This window comes from Dipodomys ordii, unplaced genomic scaffold, assembly GCF_000151885.1.
Source record: "Dipodomys ordii isolate 6190 unplaced genomic scaffold, Dord_2.0 Scaffold248, whole genome shotgun sequence".
Taxonomy (NCBI): domain Eukaryota; kingdom Metazoa; phylum Chordata; class Mammalia; order Rodentia; family Heteromyidae; genus Dipodomys; species Dipodomys ordii.
The window spans coordinates 265,588-270,710 of NW_012267464.1; positions in this window are offsets into that span (position 1 = coordinate 265,588).

Here is a 5,123-nt window from a genome sequence, read left to right on the forward strand (position 1 = left end):
TTTTCCCCATCTCCTCCACAAGTTATACTGACATCAAATATAGTGAAAGCAGGGGTTATACTGTGGGGGAGGGACATACAAAGCAACAAAGAAGTTTTTCTTGACCAGAAGTTTTTCTTGATGTCTGCTGATTCCAGCTTAAGTAACTACCAGTGCCCTGACTGTTCCTGAAAGTGATGACTCTGTCTTCTAGAGATGCAGACAAGGATAGAGAGTGGGTCAGCTGGATGTCACATCTAACACCTGGCATTGACAATATTAAAAAACAAACCTATAAGCAGTGTTGGTTACAATGAGCTGGGTGAATTTATGCATTTTCTTTCCTTACATGTCAGTCAGAGCAGCAGGAGACCCAGGAGCTGAGCAGATGCCTTTCTGACTATGCTGTATGCTGATTGGGAGGATTGATTTCTGCATAGGTGTGAGCTGCCTTACAAGAAGTGCTCCAGGCAGTGGGCTGTGCTATGGGCATGAGCAAATCAGGGTCTGGGAGGGAGAAGCACAACTGCAAGGCTAATTTACTTTAGTATCTCAGCACAGACCTGTATTCTTCAAGGTGCTGGGGACTTGACCAGGGTAGCACAGCTGTGCTTGCAGAAGATGTTTTTCCATGGAGTCCAGAGAACCAACTGAATTCATATCTTATATGTTAGGTTTTTAAAGAAGAGGCAAAGTAAGAACCACACCACGCATGTGGTATTTAGGTAAGGGGCAGATTTTTTTTTATATTCATTGTTCCAGCTGGCACTTCCATGTGGCTGGGAACGGCCTGGGAAAGAGAGGGTCTGGCCCTGGGCTAGGGTAGGGGCAGGGAAATGTGTGGCCACATCAAATCCAGATGTGACCTTAGTGGATGCAGATGTTACTTCTTCCAGGTGTGTCAGTTGCCTAGGTAATGCAGGTACTGGTCAGAGACTTTGCTGCTAGGAAGGTGGAGTCTGCTTGACATCCAGGATCAGACTTTACACTATAAATAAAGTGAATTATGATTTAATTGTTGTCCATGACATGCTTTTCATATTAACTTTTTGTGTAAGCCAATCTTTTCAGGGAAAAATAGATCCAGAAATGTAAAATTCATTATTTTGTTTAGATTTCCTATTTAACTTGTTTCTATAAAGTTTTTAATTGTTAAATATGAACACAGTTATGCATTTGCCCAGAGGTGGAACAAAATTTAAGACTGATGATAGCTAGCAAGGTAGATAGTTATTCAGCTAAAGCGGTAGATGGATGATGGATGGATGGATGGATAGATAATTAAAAGATGATTATAGAAACCTAATTATTTTAAATTGAATAACAATTAAAAGTATAAAAATATAGTGGGGAAACTAAGGATGAGGCTACAATGCTTGATAAGAAATGTACTCATTATCTTGTCCATCTAATTGTAACCCCTCTGTACAGTATTTGCACAATAAAAAATAAATAAGAATTTAAAAAAAAAATAGTATGTGAGCTGTAGTGTCATGGTCTGCAATTTACAATTTACCCAGTGTATGTCTGCTATCAACTCCATATGAATGACTTGCTGTCTTCCACTCCTGAATGTGCTTTCCCACCAACAAGGTCTAGGACAGTTAACATCAGATATTTGCTCTGTTAGCCCAGACGCCTCCCTTCTCATAGCTTGGCATGCTTTTTTCCTAGGCAACACTAGGCCTATGTAGTAAAGGCAGTAAATGATTAACCCCAACCCCCTTTCCCCAGGCAACACTCCTTTGGAATAGCTATAACCATAAAAGGCAGCAAGATCTCCTAGACCTCACAGGTTATATGGTCACCTGAGAGGGCACTCCTTTGGGAGAGCTATGACCACATAAGGCAGTGAGATCCCCCAAACCCAGAGGTTATAAAAGTTTACCTGATACAATACTGGCACTTCTCACCTCCTCTCACCAGCAATAACCCTTTTCTTTGTTCTTTGTACCTGCATGCCCCTGTGGTTTTCTGGCAAAGTTTATTCTAACTGGCTCTTTGTATCCTGAAGATACTAGGCTACATGTACACCTTTGTGATCATTGCAGATTTCTGAGCTAAAAGTCACCTAAGTATTTGGATAACATTAGTGTCTCTATCTTAACACAAATTGTTCATGTTAGAAAAATGGAGAATGGAAAAAGAATAGGCTGGACTCAATCATTAACAAGTCAGGACTTTATTCAGGAACAAAGAGGGGCAGAGAACTTCCTGTGTTTGGAAGTTGTGCCAAAGAGTTGGGACAAGAGCTGGGTTTTTATAGGAGTTCTGAGCAAGGAGGCAGAGGTGAATGAAAAAGCCACTAGGTCAGGGAAGGCGGGGGGCCTTTCAGTTGGGCCCACAATGGGATGTTTAGGGCTGGGCTTAGGTGGATTGCCCTACCTGCACTTCAAACAAGTTCACACATACCTGGGATTTTTGCCTGGCATATGTATGGGCCTAGGACAATAGGGTGGGGGTCAATCTTTCAGTTCACCTTCAGGAACTGGGATATTCCCTAACCTAAGAGCTAATGTCTACTTCAGATTACTCTGCTCCATAAACCTGCATATGCTTACATCAGCCATCTCTTCTAGTGTGGAACAGAAGAAAATTTTAATGACTGAACTAATGTCTGGGCATGGAACACAGAAAATCAAAACCACAAAAACCTGTGGAAGAAAACACACAAACACACACACACACACACACACACACACACACACCTAAAGTGAAAAGATCTGGATGTTTAGCTGAAATGGAAGAGCACTTGTGCGGTTTTGAGTTCAAATCTCAGTACCAGAGAAACAACAGCAAGAAAAATCAATGAAAATATCAGTGTGTAGGGAACTTGGAGCTGTGAAACCTGGAAAAGGTTTGAAATGTTGGAATGCTGTCTCCACAGGACTGAGATCTCTTAGCGCTGGCCATGGAAGGGATAAAATGGAAAATTCTGAATAGAGTTGAGACTGGAAGGCTGCCTACTCCCTTTTCCTTAGGCTGGCAGCTATGCTGGGGACCTTGTAGGTTGGACTAAAGACCTTGATAGCTTAACCTTGGGCTAGATAAATAGACTTCATGTCTGGACTTTCCCTTCGGCTTCAGTCTCATGTTTCAAAAGAATAAGGGAATCAGTGTCTCTTACAAGTGCTGCTTTGTAATATTAATTGTAATATTAATATAGATGCTTAACTTTTGCATGTTTCCATGGTAACACTCCTTGTGTGAATTCAACTAAATATGCTTTCAGTGGGCATTTGGGGTTCAAGTACATGTGGGCCTTGGAACCATTGGTTTTTCTCCCTTATCTCTCTATCTGTTTATGTCTCTGTTTTTCCTATTTTTTTTTCTTTTCATCCCAGAATCCCATCACACTGCCTTGGGTTGTCTTTAGCAGCACCAATGCCTTTTAACATGTGGCATAGATTTTCATGCGCATAATTCCAGCTTTTTGGTAGAAGCTATATTTGAACCATAATCCTTAGATCGCTGTTGTTTCCTAAGTAGCTAAGTTGTAAGCCACCAATTTCTGGCAAAATTTCTTAAACCTAACAAAGATCACCTGATAACTTGCTGAAATAAAGACTCATCTTCACTGGATCTGAGGTGATTTATAATTTTACATTTGCAACATGCTCTCAGTATTGATGATGCTGTAGAATTCTGGATAAAGTGAATAAGAAAAAAATAATACTGCATCCATGTTTAGTTGAGTTTGCTTTTTATTTGTCAGAAAGAATTTTGTTTGTGAAGAGTTTCTTACACATTTTATACAAAAAGTTTATATTTTCATTGGCCAGTGATTTAATGAAACTTCTTAATTTGATTGCAACTTACTGATGACATTTGGAATCAATGTGGAAATGTTCTTGGCCAATGCTTCCTGAGAGTTGGGCCATATACACTCAAAGGGTAGTCAGCTCTGAACTTCTATTACACAGTATCGTCAGGAAGTGCATTTCTAGGCACCCCTTTTCCTTTCTGGGTTCCTGTGAATATGATGAATGAAGACCTCCTAGAGGAGTCCAAACTCTAAGATGTGCATTCCCAGAGACAGGTGGATGGACGCAAGGCTGCAGGCAATTGAGAACTTCATACAAATCTATATGTATAAATATACTTTTTATCTTTTAATGTGAATATTAATGTGAGCTTCTTGCCATCAGTAATTTTACATGCTATATGTAATTCCCTTTGTTGTTCCTCTAATATTTATTGATGTGCATGGATTACATGCAAATTATCTGTTCCTATTCTAAGTTTCCTTGACAGAAGTAATTGTATTCTATTTATTTACATAATTTTATATTTGTCTCTACATTCTTTCTCTTCATAATTATTTCAATTATTTGTAGTTATGCAATCAGTTTTTATAAATATGCATCTGTATTTATACATATCTTGCATTGATAGTCAGAATTTCAAAACAATTGTATGTATCAAATTCTTCCAAACATCATATAATTTATGTTAGTGCTTAGAGAAGTTCACAATTGCAATGATTTGCCCAATCCAGGCAGGACACAGCTTCTTGCTTTTTTTGCAGGTCACTGGTCTAGTCTCCAGCATGTGGAATTGTTAGATCTGGAAAAGAGAAAAAAAAAGGAAATGACCATTGAAGATCATATACTCTATCATGTAATCAAGCTATGGCAACAAGTTTCTATTCAAATATTCCCAGAACAGAAAGGATTCAATTATTTTGTCTTAATAGTTTATCAATATAATAATAAATCTAATAATAAATAATGATAAAATAATAATATAATAATAATAAACCTTTATTTTATTATGCTTTCAAGGACTTGGATAATGCTATTTAGAAATAATTATGAATTTGAACTTCAGCATCCAAGAACAAAAATTAGTTTATTACTGTTATTATTAGTTTATTAGTGTTAATTAGGCAAAAACTTAGATGTTGCCAACATCTTTTCTTTTTTTCCCCCTTTTTCTTTTTAAATTTAATTTTATTGTCAAAGTGATGTACAGCGGGATTACAATTACATATGTTATCCACTTCCTATTTTTCTCCAATTTTTTCTCCCTACCAATTTCCTCCCCAAGTTATACAGTCCATTTCCAACATATTGTCTTGTATCACTATTTTATTGGTTCTCCCTTTGTCCTTTGTCTCACCATTTTGTTGTTTCCCATTCCCT